The sequence below is a fragment of the Paramisgurnus dabryanus genome, chromosome 19, assembly GCF_030506205.2.
Source record: "Paramisgurnus dabryanus chromosome 19, PD_genome_1.1, whole genome shotgun sequence".
Classification (NCBI taxonomy): Eukaryota; Metazoa; Chordata; class Actinopteri; order Cypriniformes; family Cobitidae; genus Paramisgurnus; species Paramisgurnus dabryanus.
The window spans coordinates 31,601,382-31,619,159 of record NC_133355.1 but is presented as its reverse complement, the minus strand read 5'-3'; the positions used below and the strand labels follow the sequence as shown (position 1 = coordinate 31,619,159).

Below are 17,778 nucleotides of genomic sequence, written 5' to 3'. Positions count from 1 at the left end.
TCTAAACTCGTCTCTCGGAGCTTTAACGCACAACACCATTGTGTATGGCAGTAGAGGGACGTCAGAGGCGCCTCTGCCTTTGGGATTTCCATGTAGATACCGTGTCCGAGGCGGTCTGGTGTAGAATCACCTAGACGATCCCTTTATGCTTTCTGCCAGAGGGCTTGCTGTTTTAACAAACGATGAGTTAATTTCAAGCAACACAATTGACTCAATATGAAAAATGAACCAGGCTATTCGTCCTACTCCCTCCTGGCCAGGAAAGGCAAAGCATCCTGTCTACTGGGCCTGGGTAGGTACCCTGATGTGCCTGAAGCTATGAGAGTTAAATATAGAACCAGGCTAGTGATGCATGGTGTCCAATTTAGTTTACGGATGATTCATCAGAATTTTCTCCCAATCTAAAATCAACACTTGGAAAATGTGATAAAGACATGGCTTCTTAGATGTTACTTGACGTTACAACGTACACTAAGTATTGGGATGCCCCTTCTAATAAAGATGTTTGGGGCAACACAGTGGCCATCCCAAACAGAGCACTGTTGTCTCACAGCAAGAAGGTCTCCTGTTCAAGCCCTGGCTGGGTCAGGAGGCCATTCTGTGTGGAGTTTACATGTTCCCCTTGAGTCAACGTGGAATTACTCTGGGCACTGCGTTATTGGGTTTCCTTCCACAGTACAAAAACTATACACACCTTGATCTATACACAGACACATACCGAGGGAAGGGCAATTTGACATCTCCAATTCACCTAACCTGCATTTCTGGCGTTGCCAATAACCAGTTCTCGCCATGAATATACCCATAGATGCTGAAATGGCGTTAAGAATAAATTAACATGTTTAACTATTCCAGTTTTTCCAAACAAAACAAATATTAATGCTGTACAATACAGACCTTGTCACAGTACTTTGTTTCCATCTATGCTGCAGCAGTTTTGCAAAAAGGGCTTTTTCTGTGCAGAAATGACTGTGAGCCTGGGAACAAATCATTGATAGGATTGGGTGATGAGTGTTTGGCTCAGAGCCTGTAAGTCATAACAAAGGTGTTCAGCTGGGTACAGGTCTGGGATTTATGCAGACCAGTCAAGTTCTTTCACACCATTTCAAATTTCAAGCAATTAACATGTACTTATATCGATAAGTGCTTATTTTGACACCAGCCCAACACTAGGGCAGGTTGGCTCATTGTGGCTAATCAGAGTAGCAGGACCCAACAGGCCCATCCCCAGGAACTGCCTGAGGACATGGTGACTATGTTGTGGTCACATGTTTCACAGCGGCATAGCAACGAGGTAGTACGCCTTGGCTCGTTGGTCTAGGGGTATGATTCTCGCTTTGGGTGCGAGAGGTCCCGGGTTCAAATCCCGGACGAGCCCGTCTCTCGCTTTGCTTCTTGTTGCTGCTACACTATGAAACATTCATGTCAGTCTTGTCAGAGACATGCGCGGGTCCACATGTAAACGCGTGGCCGGTTAGCTCAGTTGGTTAGAGCGTGGTGCTAATAACGCCAAGGTCGCGGGTTCGATCCCCGTACGGGCCAAGTGTTTTATTCTACCTCCTCTGGCTGACCGCTTTAATGGTGTGATTTCTCATGGACATTTCTGCCACATAAGCCGTACGGGCCGGAATAGCTCAGTTGGGAGAGCGTTAGACTGAAGATCTAAAGGTCCCTGGTTCGATCCCGGGTTTCGGCAATCAGGGGCAATTCTTAAGGTTTTGTTTAGCCGACTCACTGCGGCTTACCTGACAGACCCTGTCCGAGTGTCCTTTTCTCCGTGACCCAGGGAGTCAGGTGCAAAAGCAAACCGTGGTTCCATGGTGTAATGGTTAGCACTCTGGACTCTGAATCCAGCGATCCGAGTTCAAATCTCGGTGGGACCTATTGGATGTTTTGTGGTTTCCCAGCAGAACCGTGTCCAAGGGAACAGTGTTTGTTACCCCGGGAACAGTGTTTGTTACCCCCAAAACAATCCCCCGCCCTTTAAGCCTTTCTACCAGAGCACTCAGGCTGTAGACGAAAAAGGAGTTAATTCAAGCAACATTGAGCACTGTTTTCTGTTCACCCTGACGGTGGGCCAACAAGACACAATGTGCCAAATTTCAGCAACCACAAGCACATTACAAGGAAGCAAATTAAACATGTACGAAACCTTAGGATAAATGAAAAATCCATCGACGTTTTGGCTAAAGAAAACACACAGCTCATGTGTACAGGCCAAAGGAAACACACAGCTCACATGTACAATCTGATAATGAAATGCAATAAAAATACCTTACCAGAAATGACAGGAAGACAAATGAACATAGAAAGAAAGTGATTCCAATTTTTAATGGCAACAAAACGCTTTTGGAATGTAAAGCTCCATGTTGCTTTGTGAAGTAACATCCTTATAGAAGACGTTCATGTGTGTGCTCAGGTGCCATACTGAGGACCGACACTGGGACCTGTTGGCTTTTTGAGGCAAAATGTAAAATCTGGAGCCAAAGTGAAGCCCTTTTCTGCAAGTGTGAACCACAGAAGCACCCACAGAGAGGGCACGCCGCGGGTCTGTTACATCAGAGAATTTAGCAACAAGTGTCAACCACGTGGAGAATGTGGGCATCGATCCCGCTACCTCTCGCATGCTAAGCGAGCGCTCTACCATTTGAGCTAATTCCCCTTACGCCTAACGCGTGACTGCTTTGGCTTTTTGGAAGCTGGCTGCTACGTGCTGGAAAAATGTTTCCCAGGGGGCCGGTGGGGTTGCCCGATTGGCTCGTTGGTCTAGGGGTATGATTCTCGCTTAGGGTGCGAGAGGTCCCGGGTTCAAATCCCGGACGAGCCCACCTCTAAACTCGTCTCTCGGAGCTTTAACGCACAACACCATTGTGTATGGCAGTCCGGGCAGTAGAGGAATGTCAACGAGGGACGTCAGAGGCGCCTCTGCCTTTGGGATTTCCATGTAGATACCGTTTCCGAGGCGGTCTGGGTGTAGAATCACCTAGACGATCCCTTTCTGCCAGAGGGCTTGCTGTTTTAATAAAACGATGAGTTAATTTCAAGCAACACAATTGACTCAACATGAAAAATGAACCAGGCTATTCGTCCTACTCCCTCCTGGCCAGGAAAGGCAAAGCATCATGTCTACTGGGCCTGGGTAGGTACCCTGATGTGCCTGAAGCTATGAGAGTTAAATATAGAACCAGGCTAGTGATGCATGGTGTCCAATTTAGTTTACGGATGATTCATCAGAATTTTCTCCCAATCTAAAATCAACACTTGGAAAATGTGATAAAGACATGGCTTCTTAGATGTTACTTGACGTTACAACGTACACTAAGTATTGGGATGCCCCTTCTAATAAAGATGTTTGGGGCAACACAGTGGCCATCCCAAACAGAGCACTGTTGTCTCACAGCAAGAAGGTCTCCTGTTCAAGCCCTGGCTGGGTCAGGAGGCCATTCTGTGTGGAGTTTACATGTTCCCCTTGAGTCAACGTGGAATTACTCTGGGCACTGCGTTATTGGGTTTCCTTCCACAGTACAAAAACTATACACACCTTGATCTATACACAGACACATACCGAGGGAAGGGCAATTTGACATCTCCAATTCACCTAACCTGCATTTCTGGCGTTGCCAATAACCAGTTCTCGCCATGAATATACCCATAGATGCTGAAATGGCGTTAAGAATAAATTAACATGTTTAACTATTCCAGTTTTTCCAAACAAAACAAATATTAATGCTGTACAATACAGACCTTGTCACAGTACTTTGTTTCCATCTATGCTGCAGCAGTTTTGCAAAAAGGGCTTTTTCTGTGCAGAAATGACTGTGAGCCTGGGAACAAATCATTGATAGGATTGGGTGATGAGTGTTTGGCTCAGAGCCTGTAAGTCATAACAAAGGTGTTCAGCTGGGTACAGGTCTGGGATTTATGCAGACCAGTCAAGTTCTTTCACACCATTTCAAATTTCAAGCAATTAACATGTACTTATATCGATAAGTGCTTATTTTGACACCAGCCCAACACTAGGGCAGGTTGGCTCATTGTGGCTAATCAGAGTAGCAGGACCCAACAGGCCCATCCCCAGGAACTGCCTGAGGACATGGTGACTATGTTGTGGTCACATGTTTCACAGCGGCATAGCAATGAGGTAGTACGCCTTGGCTCGTTGGTCTAGGGGTATGATTCTCGCTTTGGGTGCGAGAGGTCCCGGGTTCAAATCCCGGACGAGCCCGTCTCTCGCTTTGCTTCTTGTTGCTGCTACACTATGAAACATTCATGTCAGTCTTGTCAGAGACATGCGCAGGTCCACATGTAAACGCGTGGCCGGTTAGCTCAGTTGGTTAGAGCGTGGTGCTAATAACGCCAAGGTCGCGGGTTCGATCCCCGTACGGGCCAAGTGTTTTATTCTACCTCCTCTGGCTGACCGCTTTAATGGTGTGATTTCTCATGGACATTTCTGCCACATAAGCCGTTCGGGCCGAAATAGCTCAGTTGGGAGAGCGTTAGACTGAAGATCTAAAGGTCCCTGGTTCGATCCCGGGTTTCGGCAATCAGGGGCAATTCTTAAGGTTTTGTTTAGCCGACTCACTGCGGCTTACCTGACAGACCCTGTCCGAGTGTCCTTTTCTCCGTGACCCAGGGAGTCAGGTGCAAACGCAAACCGTGGTTCCATGGTGTAATGGTTAGCTCTCTGGACTCTGAATCCAGCGATCCGAGTTCAAATCTCGGTGGGACCTATTGGATGTTTTGTGGTTTCCCAGCAGAACCGTGTCCAAGGGAACAGTGTTTGTTACCCCGGGAACAGTGTTTGTTACCCCCAAAACAATCGCCCGCCCTTTAAGCCTTTCTACCAGAGCACTCAGGCTGTAGACGAAAAAGGAGTTAATTCAAGCAACATTGAGCACTGTTTTCTGTTCACCCTGACGGTGGGCCAACAAGACACAATGTGCCAAATTTCAGCAACCACAAGCACATTACAAGGAAGCAAATTAAACATGTACGAAACCTTAGGATAAATGAAAAATCCATCGACGTTTTGGCTAAAGAAAACACACAGCTCATGTGTACAGGCCAAAGGAAACACACAGCTCACATGTACAATCTGATAATGAAATGCAATAAAAATACCTTACCAGAAATGACAGGAAGACAAATGAACATAGAAAGAAAGTGATTCCAATTTTTAATAGCAACAAAACGCTCTTGGAATGTAAAGCTCCATGTTGCTTTGTGAAGTAACATCCTTATAGAAGACGTTCATGTGTGTGCTCAGGTGCCATACTGAGGACCGACACTGGGACCTGTTGGCTTTTTGAGGCAAAATGTAAAATCTGGAGCCAAAGTGAAGCCCTTTTCTGCAAGTGTGAACCACAGAAGCACCCACAGAGAGGGCACGCCGCGGGTCTGTTACATCAGAGAATTTAGCAACAAGTGTCAACCACGTGGAGAATGTGGGCATCGATCCCGCTACCTCTCGCATGCTAAGCGAGCGCTCTACCATTTGAGCTAATTCCCCTTACGCCTAACGCGTGACTGCTTTGGCTTTTTGGAAGCTGGCTGCTACGTGCTGGAAAAATGTTTCCCAGGGGGCCGGTGGGGTTGCCCGATTGGCTCGTTGGTCTAGGGGTATGATTCTCGCTTAGGGTGCGAGAGGTCCCGGGTTCAAATCCCGGACGAGCCCACCTCTAAACTCGTCTCTCGGAGCTTTAACGCACAACACCATTGTGTATGGCAGTCCGGGCAGTAGAGGAATGTCAACGAGGGACGTCAGAGGCGCCTCTGCCTTTGGGATTTCCATGTAGATACCGTTTCCGAGGCGGTCTGGGTGTAGAATCACCTAGACGATCCCTTTCTGCCAGAGGGCTTGCTGTTTTAATAAAACGATGAGTTAATTTCAAGCAACACAATTGACTCAACATGAAAAATGAACCAGGCTATTCGTCCTACTCCCTCCTGGCCAGGAAAGGCAAAGCATCATGTCTACTGGGCCTGGGTAGGTACCCTGATGTGCCTGAAGCTATGAGAGTTAAATATAGAACCAGGCTAGTGATGCATGGTGTCCAATTTAGTTTACGGATGATTCATCAGAATTTTCTCCCAATCTAAAATCAACACTTGGAAAATGTGATAAAGACATGGCTTCTTAGATGTTACTTGACGTTACAACGTACACTAAGTATTGGGATGCCCCTTCTAATAAAGATGTTTGGGGCAACACAGTGGCCATCCCAAACAGAGCACTGTTGTCTCACAGCAAGAAGGTCTCCTGTTCAAGCCCTGGCTGGGTCAGGAGGCCATTCTGTGTGGAGTTTACATGTTCCCCTTGAGTCAACGTGGAATTACTCTGGGCACTGCGTTATTGGGTTTCCTTCCACAGTACAAAAACTATACACACCTTGATCTATACACAGACACATACCGAGGGAAGGGCAATTTGACATCTCCAATTCACCTAACCTGCATTTCTGGCGTTGCCAATAACCAGTTCTCGCCATGAATATACCCATAGATGCTGAAATGGCGTTAAGAATAAATTAACATGTTTAACTATTCCAGTTTTTCCAAACAAAACAAATATTAATGCTGTACAATACAGACCTTGTCACAGTACTTTGTTTCCATCTATGCTGCAGCAGTTTTGCAAAAAGGGCTTTTTCTGTGCAGAAATGACTGTGAGCCTGGGAACAAATCATTGATAGGATTGGGTGATGAGTGTTTGGCTCAGAGCCTGTAAGTCATAACAAAGGTGTTCAGCTGGGTACAGGTCTGGGATTTATGCAGACCAGTCAAGTTCTTTCACACCATTTCAAATTTCAAGCAATTAACATGTACTTATATCGATAAGTGCTTATTTTGACACCAGCCCAACACTAGGGCAGGTTGGCTCATTGTGGCTAATCAGAGTAGCAGGACCCAACAGGCCCATCCCCAGGAACTGCCTGAGGACATGGTGACTATGTTGTGGTCACATGTTTCACAGCGGCATAGCAATGAGGTAGTACGCCTTGGCTCGTTGGTCTAGGGGTATGATTCTCGCTTTGGGTGCGAGAGGTCCCGGGTTCAAATCCCGGACGAGCCCGTCTCTCGCTTTGCTTCTTGTTGCTGCTACACTATGAAACATTCATGTCAGTCTTGTCAGAGACATGCGCAGGTCCACATGTAAACGCGTGGCCGGTTAGCTCAGTTGGTTAGAGCGTGGTGCTAATAACGCCAAGGTCGCGGGTTCGATCCCCGTACGGGCCAAGTGTTTTATTCTACCTCCTCTGGCTGACCGCTTTAATGGTGTGATTTCTCATGGACATTTCTGCCACATAAGCCGTTCGGGCCGAAATAGCTCAGTTGGGAGAGCGTTAGACTGAAGATCTAAAGGTCCCTGGTTCGATCCCGGGTTTCGGCAATCAGGGGCAATTCTTAAGGTTTTGTTTAGCCGACTCACTGCGGCTTACCTGACAGACCCTGTCCGAGTGTCCTTTTCTCCGTGACCCAGGGAGTCAGGTGCAAACGCAAACCGTGGTTCCATGGTGTAATGGTTAGCTCTCTGGACTCTGAATCCAGCGATCCGAGTTCAAATCTCGGTGGGACCTATTGGATGTTTTGTGGTTTCCCAGCAGAACCGTGTCCAAGGGAACAGTGTTTGTTACCCCGGGAACAGTGTTTGTTACCCCCAAAACAATCGCCCGCCCTTTAAGCCTTTCTACCAGAGCACTCAGGCTGTAGACGAAAAAGGAGTTAATTCAAGCAACATTGAGCACTGTTTTCTGTTCACCCTGACGGTGGGCCAACAAGACACAATGTGCCAAATTTCAGCAACCACAAGCACATTACAAGGAAGCAAATTAAACATGTACGAAACCTTAGGATAAATGAAAAATCCATCGACGTTTTGGCTAAAGAAAACACACAGCTCATGTGTACAGGCCAAAGGAAACACACAGCTCACATGTACAATCTGATAATGAAATGCAATAAAAATACCTTACCAGAAATGACAGGAAGACAAATGAACATAGAAAGAAAGTGATTCCAATTTTTAATAGCAACAAAACGCTCTTGGAATGTAAAGCTCCATGTTGCTTTGTGAAGTAACATCCTTATAGAAGACGTTCATGTGTGTGCTCAGGTGCCATACTGAGGACCGACACTGGGACCTGTTGGCTTTTTGAGGCAAAATGTAAAATCTGGAGCCAAAGTGAAGCCCTTTTCTGCAAGTGTGAACCGCAGAAGCACCCACAGAGAGGGCACGCCGCGGGTCTGTAACATCAGAGAATTTAGCAACAAGTGTCAACCACGTGGAGAATGTGGGCATCGATCCCGCTACCTCTCGCATGCTAAGCGAGCGCTCTACCATTTGAGCTAATTCCCCTTACGCCTAACACGTGACTGCTTTGGCTTTTTGGAAGCTGGCTGCTACGTGCTGGAAAAATGTTTCCCAGGGGGCCGGTGGGGTTGCCCAATTGGCTCGTTGGTCTAGGGGTATGATTCTCGCTTAGGGTGCGAGAGGTCCCGGGTTCAAATCCCGGACGAGCCCACCTCTAAACTCGTCTCTCGGAGCTTTAACGCACAACACCATTGTGTATGGCAGTAGAGGGACGTCAGAGGCGCCTCTGCCTTTGGGATTTCCATGTAGATACCGTGTCCGAGGCGGTCTGGTGTAGAATCACCTAGACGATCCCTTTATGCTTTCTGCCAGAGGGCTTGCTGTTTTAACAAACGATGAGTTAATTTCAAGCAACACAATTGACTCAATATGAAAAATGAACCAGGCTATTCGTCCTACTCCCTCCTGGCCAGGAAAGGCAAAGCATCCTGTCTACTGGGCCTGGGTAGGTACCCTGATGTGCCTGAAGCTATGAGAGTTAAATATAGAACCAGGCTAGTGATGCATGGTGTCCAATTTAGTTTACGGATGATTCATCAGAATTTTCTCCCAATCTAAAATCAACACTTGGAAAATGTGATAAAGACATGGCTTCTTAGATGTTACTTGACGTTACAACGTACACTAAGTATTGGGATGCCCCTTCTAATAAAGATGTTTGGGGCAACACAGTGGCCATCCCAAACAGAGCACTGTTGTCTCACAGCAAGAAGGTCTCCTGTTCAAGCCCTGGCTGGGTCAGGAGGCCATTCTGTGTGGAGTTTACATGTTCCCCTTGAGTCAACGTGGAATTACTCTGGGCACTGCGTTATTGGGTTTCCTTCCACAGTACAAAAACTATACACACCTTGATCTATACACAGACACATACCGAGGGAAGGGCAATTTGACATCTCCAATTCACCTAACCTGCATTTCTGGCGTTGCCAATAACCAGTTCTCGCCATGAATATACCCATAGATGCTGAAATGGCGTTAAGAATAAATTAACATGTTTAACTATTCCAGTTTTTCCAAACAAAACAAATATTAATGCTGTACAATACAGACCTTGTCACAGTACTTTGTTTCCATCTATGCTGCAGCAGTTTTGCAAAAAGGGCTTTTTCTGTGCAGAAATGACTGTGAGCCTGGGAACAAATCATTGATAGGATTGGGTGATGAGTGTTTGGCTCAGAGCCTGTAAGTCATAACAAAGGTGTTCAGCTGGGTACAGGTCTGGGATTTATGCAGACCAGTCAAGTTCTTTCACACCATTTCAAATTTCAAGCAATTAACATGTACTTATATCGATAAGTGCTTATTTTGACACCAGCCCAACACTAGGGCAGGTTGGCTCATTGTGGCTAATCAGAGTAGCAGGACCCAACAGGCCCATCCCCAGGAACTGCCTGAGGACATGGTGACTATGTTGTGGTCACATGTTTCACAGCGGCATAGCAACGAGGTAGTACGCCTTGGCTCGTTGGTCTAGGGGTATGATTCTCGCTTTGGGTGCGAGAGGTCCCGGGTTCAAATCCCGGACGAGCCCGTCTCTCGCTTTGCTTCTTGTTGCTGCTACACTATGAAACATTCATGTCAGTCTTGTCAGAGACATGCGCGGGTCCACATGTAAACGCGTGGCCGGTTAGCTCAGTTGGTTAGAGCGTGGTGCTAATAACGCCAAGGTCGCGGGTTCGATCCCCGTACGGGCCAAGTGTTTTATTCTACCTCCTCTGGCTGACCGCTTTAATGGTGTGATTTCTCATGGACATTTCTGCCACATAAGCCGTACGGGCCGGAATAGCTCAGTTGGGAGAGCGTTAGACTGAAGATCTAAAGGTCCCTGGTTCGATCCCGGGTTTCGGCAATCAGGGGCAATTCTTAAGGTTTTGTTTAGCCGACTCACTGCGGCTTACCTGACAGACCCTGTCCGAGTGTCCTTTTCTCCGTGACCCAGGGAGTCAGGTGCAAAAGCAAACCGTGGTTCCATGGTGTAATGGTTAGCACTCTGGACTCTGAATCCAGCGATCCGAGTTCAAATCTCGGTGGGACCTATTGGATGTTTTGTGGTTTCCCAGCAGAACCGTGTCCAAGGGAACAGTGTTTGTTACCCCGGGAACAGTGTTTGTTACCCCCAAAACAATCCCCCGCCCTTTAAGCCTTTCTACCAGAGCACTCAGGCTGTAGACGAAAAAGGAGTTAATTCAAGCAACATTGAGCACTGTTTTCTGTTCACCCTGACGGTGGGCCAACAAGACACAATGTGCCAAATTTCAGCAACCACAAGCACATTACAAGGAAGCAAATTAAACATGTACGAAACCTTAGGATAAATGAAAAATCCATCGACGTTTTGGCTAAAGAAAACACACAGCTCATGTGTACAGGCCAAAGGAAACACACAGCTCACATGTACAATCTGATAATGAAATGCAATAAAAATACCTTACCAGAAATGACAGGAAGACAAATGAACATAGAAAGAAAGTGATTCCAATTTTTAATGGCAACAAAACGCTTTTGGAATGTAAAGCTCCATGTTGCTTTGTGAAGTAACATCCTTATAGAAGACGTTCATGTGTGTGCTCAGGTGCCATACTGAGGACCGACACTGGGACCTGTTGGCTTTTTGAGGCAAAATGTAAAATCTGGAGCCAAAGTGAAGCCCTTTTCTGCAAGTGTGAACCACAGAAGCACCCACAGAGAGGGCACGCCGCGGGTCTGTTACATCAGAGAATTTAGCAACAAGTGTCAACCACGTGGAGAATGTGGGCATCGATCCCGCTACCTCTCGCATGCTAAGCGAGCGCTCTACCATTTGAGCTAATTCCCCTTACGCCTAACGCGTGACTGCTTTGGCTTTTTGGAAGCTGGCTGCTACGTGCTGGAAAAATGTTTCCCAAGGGGCCGGTGGGGTTGCCCGATTGGCTCGTTGGTCTAGGGGTATGATTCTCGCTTAGGGTGCGAGAGGTCCCGCGTTCAAATCCCGGACGAGCCCACCTCTAAACTCGTCTCTTGGAGCTTTAATGCACAACACCATTGTGTATGGCAGTCCGGGCAGTAGAGGAATGTCAACGAGGGACGTCAGAGGCGCCTCTGCCTTTGGGATTTCCATGTAGATACCGTGTCCGAGGCGGTCTGGGTGTAGAATCACCTAGACGATCCCTTTCTGCCAGAGGGCTTGCTGTTTTAACAAACGATGAGTTAATTTCAAGCAACACAATTGACTTAACATGAAAAATGAACCAGGCTATTCGTCCTACTCCCTCCTGGCCAGGAAAGGCAAAGCATCCTGTCTACTGGGCCTGGGTAGGTACCCTGATGTGCCTGAAGCTATGAGAGTTAAATATAGAACCAGGCTAGTGATGCATGGTGTCCAATTTAGTTTACGGATGATTCATCAGAATTTTCTCCCAATCTAAAATCAACACTTGGAAAATGTGATAAAGACATGGCTTCTTAGATGTTACTTGACGTTACAACGTACACTAAGTATTGGGATGCCCCTTCTAATAAAGATGTTTGGGGCAACACAGTGGCCATCCCAAACAGAGCACTGTTGTCTCACAGCAAGAAGGTCTCCTGTTCAAGCCCTGGCTGGGTCAGGAGGCCATTCTGTGTGGAGTTTACATGTTCCCCTTGAGTCAACGTGGAATTACTCTGGGCACTGCGTTATTGGGTTTCCTTCCACAGTACAAAAACTATACACACCTTGATCTATACACAGACACATACCGAGGGAAGGGCAATTTGACATCTCCAATTCACCTAACCTGCATTTCTGGCGTTGCCAATAACCAGTTCTCGCCATGAATATACCCATAGATGCTGAAATGGCGTTAAGAATAAATTAACATGTTTAACTATTCCAGTTTTTCCAAACAAAACAAATATTAATGCTGTACAATACAGACCTTGTCACAGTACTTTGTTTCCATCTATGCTGCAGCAGTTTTGCAAAAAGGGCTTTTTCTGTGCAGAAATGACTGTGAGCCTGGGAACAAATCATTGATAGGATTGGGTGATGAGTGTTTGGCTCAGAGCCTGTAAGTCATAACAAAGGTGTTCAGCTGGGTACAGGTCTGGGATTTATGCAGACCAGTCAAGTTCTTTCACACCATTTCAAATTTCAAGCAATTAACATGTACTTATATCGATAAGTGCTTATTTTGACACCAGCCCAACACTAGGGCAGGTTGGCTCATTGTGGCTAATCAGAGTAGCAGGACCCAACAGGCCCATCCCCAGGAACTGCCTGAGGACATGGTGACTATGTTGTGGTCACATGTTTCACAGCGGCATAGCAACGAGGTAGTACGCCTTGGCTCGTTGGTCTAGGGGTATGATTCTCGCTTTGGGTGCGAGAGGTCCCGGGTTCAAATCCCGGACGAGCCCGTCTCTCGCTTTGCTTCTTGTTGCTGCTACACTATGAAACATTCATGTCAGTCTTGTCAGAGACATGCGCGGGTCCACATGTAAACGCGTGGCCGGTTAGCTCAGTTGGTTAGAGCGTGGTGCTAATAACGCCAAGGTCGCGGGTTCGATCCCCGTACGGGCCAAGTGTTTTATTCTACCTCCTCTGGCTGACCGCTTTAATGGTGTGATTTCTCATGGACATTTCTGCCACATAAGCCGTACGGGCCGGAATAGCTCAGTTGGGAGAGCGTTAGACTGAAGATCTAAAGGTCCCTGGTTCGATCCCGGGTTTCGGCAATCAGGGGCAATTCTTAAGGTTTTGTTTAGCCGACTCACTGCGGCTTACCTGACAGACCCTGTCCGAGTGTCCTTTTCTCCGTGACCCAGGGAGTCAGGTGCAAAAGCAAACCGTGGTTCCATGGTGTAATGGTTAGCACTCTGGACTCTGAATCCAGCGATCCGAGTTCAAATCTCGGTGGGACCTATTGGATGTTTTGTGGTTTCCCAGCAGAACCGTGTCCAAGGGAACAGTGTTTGTTACCCCGGGAACAGTGTTTGTTACCCCCAAAACAATCCCCCGCCCTTTAAGCCTTTCTACCAGAGCACTCAGGCTGTAGACGAAAAAGGAGTTAATTCAAGCAACATTGAGCACTGTTTTCTGTTCACCCTGACGGTGGGCCAACAAGACACAATGTGCCAAATTTCAGCAACCACAAGCACATTACAAGGAAGCAAATTAAACATGTACGAAACCTTAGGATAAATGAAAAATCCATCGACGTTTTGGCTAAAGAAAACACACAGCTCATGTGTACAGGCCAAAGGAAACACACAGCTCACATGTACAATCTGATAATGAAATGCAATAAAAATACCTTACCAGAAATGACAGGAAGACAAATGAACATAGAAAGAAAGTGATTCCAATTTTTAATGGCAACAAAACGCTTTTGGAATGTAAAGCTCCATGTTGCTTTGTGAAGTAACATCCTTATAGAAGACGTTCATGTGTGTGCTCAGGTGCCATACTGAGGACCGACACTGGGACCTGTTGGCTTTTTGAGGCAAAATGTAAAATCTGGAGCCAAAGTGAAGCCCTTTTCTGCAAGTGTGAACCACAGAAGCACCCACAGAGAGGGCACGCCGCGGGTCTGTTACATCAGAGAATTTAGCAACAAGTGTCAACCACGTGGAGAATGTGGGCATCGATCCCGCTACCTCTCGCATGCTAAGCGAGCGCTCTACCATTTGAGCTAATTCCCCTTACGCCTAACGCGTGACTGCTTTGGCTTTTTGGAAGCTGGCTGCTACGTGCTGGAAAAATGTTTCCCAGGGGGCCGGTGGGGTTGCCCGATTGGCTCGTTGGTCTAGGGGTATGATTCTCGCTTAGGGTGCGAGAGGTCCCGGGTTCAAATCCCGGACGAGCCCACCTCTAAACTCGTCTCTCGGAGCTTTAACGCACAACACCATTGTGTATGGCAGTCCGGGCAGTAGAGGAATGTCAACGAGGGACGTCAGAGGCGCCTCTGCCTTTGGGATTTCCATGTAGATACCGTTTCCGAGGCGGTCTAGGTGTAGAATCACCTAGACGATCCCTTTCTGCCAGAGGGCTTGCTGTTTTAATAGAACGATGAGTTAATTTCAAGCAACACAATTGACTCAACATGAAAAATGAACCAGGCTATTCGTCCTACTCCCTCCTGGCCAGGAAAGGCAAAGCATCCTGTCTACTGGGCCTGCGTAGGTACCCTGATGTGCCTGAAGCTATGAGAGTTAAATATAGAACCAGGCTAGTGATGCATGGTGTCCAATTTAGTTTACGGATGATTCATCAGAATTTTCTCCCAATCTAAAATCAACACTTGGAAAATGTGATAAAGACATGGCTTCTTAGATGTTACTTGACGTTACAACGTACACTAAGTATTGGGATGCCCCTTCTAATAAAGATGTTTGGGGCAACACAGTGGCCATCCCAAACAGAGCACTGTTGTCTCACAGCAAGAAGGTCTCCTGTTCAAGCCCTGGCTGGGTCAGGAGGCCATTCTGTGTGGAGTTTACATGTTCCCCTTGAGTCAACGTGGAATTACTCTGGGCACTGCGTTATTGGGTTTCCTTCCACAGTACAAAAACTATACACACCTTGATCTATACACAGACACATACCGAGGGAAGGGCAATTTGACATCTCCAATTCACCTAACCTGCATTTCTGGCGTTGCCAATAACCAGTTCTCGCCATGAATATACCCATAGATGCTGAAATGGCGTTAAGAATAAATTAACATGTTTAACTATTCCAGTTTTTCCAAACAAAACAAATATTAATGCTGTACAATACAGACCTTGTCACAGTACTTTGTTTCCATCTATGCTGCAGCAGTTTTGCAAAAAGGGCTTTTTCTGTGCAGAAATGACTGTGAGCCTGGGAACAAATCATTGATAGGATTGGGTGATGAGTGTTTGGCTCAGAGCCTGTAAGTCATAACAAAGGTGTTCAGCTGGGTACAGGTCTGGGATTTATGCAGACCAGTCAAGTTCTTTCACACCATTTCAAATTTCAAGCAATTAACATGTACTTATATCGATAAGTGCTTATTTTGACACCAGCCCAACACTAGGGCAGGTTGGCTCATTGTGGCTAATCAGAGTAGCAGGACCCAACAGGCCCATCCCCAGGAACTGCCTGAGGACATGGTGACTATGTTGTGGTCACATGTTTCACAGCGGCATAGCAACGAGGTAGTACGCCTTGGCTCGTTGGTCTAGGGGTATGATTCTCGCTTTGGGTGCGAGAGGTCCCGGGTTCAAATCCCGGACGAGCCCGTCTCTCGCATTGCTTCTTGTTGCTGCTACACTATGAAACATTCATGTCAGTCTTGTCAGAGACATGCGCGGGTCCACATGTAAACGCGTGGCCGGTTAGCTCAGTTGGTTAGAGCGTGGTGCTAATAACGCCAAGGTCGCGGGTTCGATCCCGTACGGGCCAAGTGTTTTATTCTACCTCCTCTGGCTGACCGCTTTAATGGTGTGATTTCTCATGGACATTTCTGCCAGATAAGCCGTTCGGGCCGAAATAGCTCAGTTGGGAGAGTGTTAGACTGAAGATCTAAAGGTCCCTGGTTCGATCCCGGGTTTCGGCAATCAGGGGCAATTCTTAAGGTTTTGTTTAGCCGACTCACTGCGGCTTACCTGACAGACCCTGTCCGAGTGTCCTTTTCTCCGTGACCCAGGGAGTCAGGTGCAAACGCAAACCGTGGTTCCATGGTGTAATGGTTAGCTCTCTGGACTCTGAATCCAGCGATCCGAGTTCAAATCTCGGTGGGACCTATTGGATGTTTTGTGGTTTCCCAGCAGAACCGTGTCCAAGGGAACAGTGTTTGTTACCCCGGGAACAGTGTTTGTTACCCCCAAAACAATCGCCCGCCCTTTAAACCTTTCTACCAGAGCACTCAGGCTGTAGACGAAAAAGGAGTTAATTCAAGCAACATTGAGCACTGTTTTCTGTTCACCCTGACGGTGGGCCAACAAGACACAATGTGCCAAATTTCAGCAACCACAAGCACATTACAAGGAAGCAAATTAAACATGTACGAAACCTTAGGATAAATGAAAAATCCATCGACGTTTTGGCTAAAGAAAACACACAGCTCATGTGTACAGGCCAAAGGAAACACACAGCTCACATGTACAATCTGATAATGAAATGCAATAAAAATACCTTACCAGAAATGACAGGAAGACAAATGAACATAGAAAGAAAGTGATTCCAATTTTTAATAGCAACAAAACGCTCTTGGAATGTAAAGCTCCATGTTGCTTTGTGAAGTAACATCCTTATAGAAGACGTTCATGTGTGTGCTCAGGTGCCATACTGAGGACCGACACTGGGACCTGTTGGCTTTTTGAGGCAAAATGTAAAATCTGGAGCCAAAGTGAAGCCCTTTTCTGCAAGTGTGAACCGCAGAAGCACCCACAGAGAGGGCACGCCGCGGGTCTGTAACATCAGAGAATTTAGCAACAAGTGTCAACCACGTGGAGAATGTGGGCATCGATCCCGCTACCTCTCGCATGCTAAGCGAGCGCTCTACCATTTGAGCTAATTCCCCTTACGCCTAACGCGTGACTGCTTTGGCTTTTTGGAAGCTGGCTGCTACGTGCTGGAAAAATGTTTCCCAGGGGGCCGGTGGGGTTGCCCAATTGGCTCGTTGGTCTAGGGGTATGATTCTCGCTTAGGGTGCGAGAGGTCCCGGGTTCAAATCCCGGACGAGCCCACCTCTAAACTCGTCTCTCGGAGCTTTAACGCACAACACCATTGTGTATGGCAGTAGAGGGACGTCAGAGGCGCCTCTGCCTTTGGGATTTCCATGTAGATACCGTGTCCGAGGCGGTCTGGTGTAGAATCACCTAGACGATCCCTTTATGCTTTCTGCCAGAGGGCTTGCTGTTTTAACAAACGATGAGTTAATTTCAAGCAACACAATTGACTCAATATGAAAAATGAACCAGGCTATTCGTCCTACTCCCTCCTGGCCAGGAAAGGCAAAGCATCCTGTCTACTGGGCCTGGGTAGGTACCCTGATGTGCCTGAAGCTATGAGAGTTAAATATAGAACCAGGCTAGTGATGCATGGTGTCCAATTTAGTTTACGGATGATTCATCAGAATTTTCTCCCAATCTAAAATCAACACTTGGAAAATGTGATAAAGACATGGCTTCTTAGATGTTACTTGACGTTACAACGTACACTAAGTATTGGGATGCCCCTTCTAATAAAGATGTTTGGGGCAACACAGTGGCCATCCCAAACAGAGCACTGTTGTCTCACAGCAAGAAGGTCTCCTGTTCAAGCCCTGGCTGGGTCAGGAGGCCATTCTGTGTGGAGTTTACATGTTCCCCTTGAGTCAACGTGGAATTACTCTGGGCACTGCGTTATTGGGTTTCCTTCCACAGTACAAAAACTATACACACCTTGATCTATACACAGACACATACCGAGGGAAGGGCAA

At 47.0% G+C, this 17,778-nt stretch overlaps 30 non-coding genes across 30 annotated transcripts; all 30 read left to right on the top strand.

Annotated features, from left to right (window-relative positions):
* Positions 1–1,306: 1,306 nt before the first annotated feature.
* trnap-ugg (transfer RNA proline (anticodon UGG)) lies at positions 1,307–1,378 on the top strand. Its single transcript has one exon. It is a non-coding gene; the product is annotated as a tRNA-Pro (tRNA).
* A 90-nt stretch (positions 1,379–1,468) lies between these two features.
* On the top strand, positions 1,469–1,542 carry trnai-aau (transfer RNA isoleucine (anticodon AAU)). The gene has a single exon. It is a non-coding gene; the product is annotated as a tRNA-Ile (tRNA).
* Positions 1,543–1,623: 81 nt separating this feature from the next.
* Positions 1,624–1,696, top strand: trnaf-gaa (transfer RNA phenylalanine (anticodon GAA)). Its single transcript has one exon. It is a non-coding gene; the product is annotated as a tRNA-Phe (tRNA).
* Positions 1,697–1,811: 115 nt separating this feature from the next.
* Positions 1,812–1,883, top strand: trnaq-cug (transfer RNA glutamine (anticodon CUG)). Its single transcript has one exon. It is a non-coding gene; the product is annotated as a tRNA-Gln (tRNA).
* An 872-nt stretch (positions 1,884–2,755) lies between these two features.
* On the top strand, positions 2,756–2,827 carry trnap-agg (transfer RNA proline (anticodon AGG)). Its single transcript has one exon. It is a non-coding gene; the product is annotated as a tRNA-Pro (tRNA).
* Positions 2,828–4,153: 1,326 nt separating this feature from the next.
* Positions 4,154–4,225, top strand: trnap-ugg (transfer RNA proline (anticodon UGG)). The gene has a single exon. It is a non-coding gene; the product is annotated as a tRNA-Pro (tRNA).
* Positions 4,226–4,315: 90 nt separating this feature from the next.
* Positions 4,316–4,389, top strand: trnai-aau (transfer RNA isoleucine (anticodon AAU)). The gene has a single exon. It is a non-coding gene; the product is annotated as a tRNA-Ile (tRNA).
* Positions 4,390–4,470: 81 nt separating this feature from the next.
* trnaf-gaa (transfer RNA phenylalanine (anticodon GAA)) lies at positions 4,471–4,543 on the top strand. Its single transcript has one exon. It is a non-coding gene; the product is annotated as a tRNA-Phe (tRNA).
* A 115-nt stretch (positions 4,544–4,658) lies between these two features.
* trnaq-cug (transfer RNA glutamine (anticodon CUG)) lies at positions 4,659–4,730 on the top strand. Its single transcript has one exon. It is a non-coding gene; the product is annotated as a tRNA-Gln (tRNA).
* Positions 4,731–5,602: 872 nt separating this feature from the next.
* Positions 5,603–5,674, top strand: trnap-agg (transfer RNA proline (anticodon AGG)). Its single transcript has one exon. It is a non-coding gene; the product is annotated as a tRNA-Pro (tRNA).
* A 1,326-nt stretch (positions 5,675–7,000) lies between these two features.
* On the top strand, positions 7,001–7,072 carry trnap-ugg (transfer RNA proline (anticodon UGG)). Its single transcript has one exon. It is a non-coding gene; the product is annotated as a tRNA-Pro (tRNA).
* Positions 7,073–7,162: 90 nt separating this feature from the next.
* trnai-aau (transfer RNA isoleucine (anticodon AAU)) lies at positions 7,163–7,236 on the top strand. Its single transcript has one exon. It is a non-coding gene; the product is annotated as a tRNA-Ile (tRNA).
* Positions 7,237–7,317: 81 nt separating this feature from the next.
* On the top strand, positions 7,318–7,390 carry trnaf-gaa (transfer RNA phenylalanine (anticodon GAA)). The gene has a single exon. It is a non-coding gene; the product is annotated as a tRNA-Phe (tRNA).
* A 115-nt stretch (positions 7,391–7,505) lies between these two features.
* On the top strand, positions 7,506–7,577 carry trnaq-cug (transfer RNA glutamine (anticodon CUG)). The gene has a single exon. It is a non-coding gene; the product is annotated as a tRNA-Gln (tRNA).
* Positions 7,578–8,449: 872 nt separating this feature from the next.
* On the top strand, positions 8,450–8,521 carry trnap-agg (transfer RNA proline (anticodon AGG)). The gene has a single exon. It is a non-coding gene; the product is annotated as a tRNA-Pro (tRNA).
* Positions 8,522–9,830: 1,309 nt separating this feature from the next.
* trnap-ugg (transfer RNA proline (anticodon UGG)) lies at positions 9,831–9,902 on the top strand. Its single transcript has one exon. It is a non-coding gene; the product is annotated as a tRNA-Pro (tRNA).
* Positions 9,903–9,992: 90 nt separating this feature from the next.
* On the top strand, positions 9,993–10,066 carry trnai-aau (transfer RNA isoleucine (anticodon AAU)). Its single transcript has one exon. It is a non-coding gene; the product is annotated as a tRNA-Ile (tRNA).
* Positions 10,067–10,147: 81 nt separating this feature from the next.
* On the top strand, positions 10,148–10,220 carry trnaf-gaa (transfer RNA phenylalanine (anticodon GAA)). The gene has a single exon. It is a non-coding gene; the product is annotated as a tRNA-Phe (tRNA).
* A 115-nt stretch (positions 10,221–10,335) lies between these two features.
* Positions 10,336–10,407, top strand: trnaq-cug (transfer RNA glutamine (anticodon CUG)). Its single transcript has one exon. It is a non-coding gene; the product is annotated as a tRNA-Gln (tRNA).
* Positions 10,408–11,279: 872 nt separating this feature from the next.
* Positions 11,280–11,351, top strand: trnap-agg (transfer RNA proline (anticodon AGG)). The gene has a single exon. It is a non-coding gene; the product is annotated as a tRNA-Pro (tRNA).
* Positions 11,352–12,676: 1,325 nt separating this feature from the next.
* trnap-ugg (transfer RNA proline (anticodon UGG)) lies at positions 12,677–12,748 on the top strand. The gene has a single exon. It is a non-coding gene; the product is annotated as a tRNA-Pro (tRNA).
* A 90-nt stretch (positions 12,749–12,838) lies between these two features.
* trnai-aau (transfer RNA isoleucine (anticodon AAU)) lies at positions 12,839–12,912 on the top strand. The gene has a single exon. It is a non-coding gene; the product is annotated as a tRNA-Ile (tRNA).
* Positions 12,913–12,993: 81 nt separating this feature from the next.
* trnaf-gaa (transfer RNA phenylalanine (anticodon GAA)) lies at positions 12,994–13,066 on the top strand. The gene has a single exon. It is a non-coding gene; the product is annotated as a tRNA-Phe (tRNA).
* A 115-nt stretch (positions 13,067–13,181) lies between these two features.
* Positions 13,182–13,253, top strand: trnaq-cug (transfer RNA glutamine (anticodon CUG)). The gene has a single exon. It is a non-coding gene; the product is annotated as a tRNA-Gln (tRNA).
* Positions 13,254–14,125: 872 nt separating this feature from the next.
* Positions 14,126–14,197, top strand: trnap-agg (transfer RNA proline (anticodon AGG)). The gene has a single exon. It is a non-coding gene; the product is annotated as a tRNA-Pro (tRNA).
* A 1,326-nt stretch (positions 14,198–15,523) lies between these two features.
* On the top strand, positions 15,524–15,595 carry trnap-ugg (transfer RNA proline (anticodon UGG)). Its single transcript has one exon. It is a non-coding gene; the product is annotated as a tRNA-Pro (tRNA).
* Positions 15,596–15,685: 90 nt separating this feature from the next.
* On the top strand, positions 15,686–15,758 carry trnai-aau (transfer RNA isoleucine (anticodon AAU)). The gene has a single exon. It is a non-coding gene; the product is annotated as a tRNA-Ile (tRNA).
* An 81-nt stretch (positions 15,759–15,839) lies between these two features.
* On the top strand, positions 15,840–15,912 carry trnaf-gaa (transfer RNA phenylalanine (anticodon GAA)). The gene has a single exon. It is a non-coding gene; the product is annotated as a tRNA-Phe (tRNA).
* Positions 15,913–16,027: 115 nt separating this feature from the next.
* Positions 16,028–16,099, top strand: trnaq-cug (transfer RNA glutamine (anticodon CUG)). The gene has a single exon. It is a non-coding gene; the product is annotated as a tRNA-Gln (tRNA).
* Positions 16,100–16,971: 872 nt separating this feature from the next.
* On the top strand, positions 16,972–17,043 carry trnap-agg (transfer RNA proline (anticodon AGG)). Its single transcript has one exon. It is a non-coding gene; the product is annotated as a tRNA-Pro (tRNA).
* The last annotated feature ends 735 nt before the right edge of the window (positions 17,044–17,778 follow it).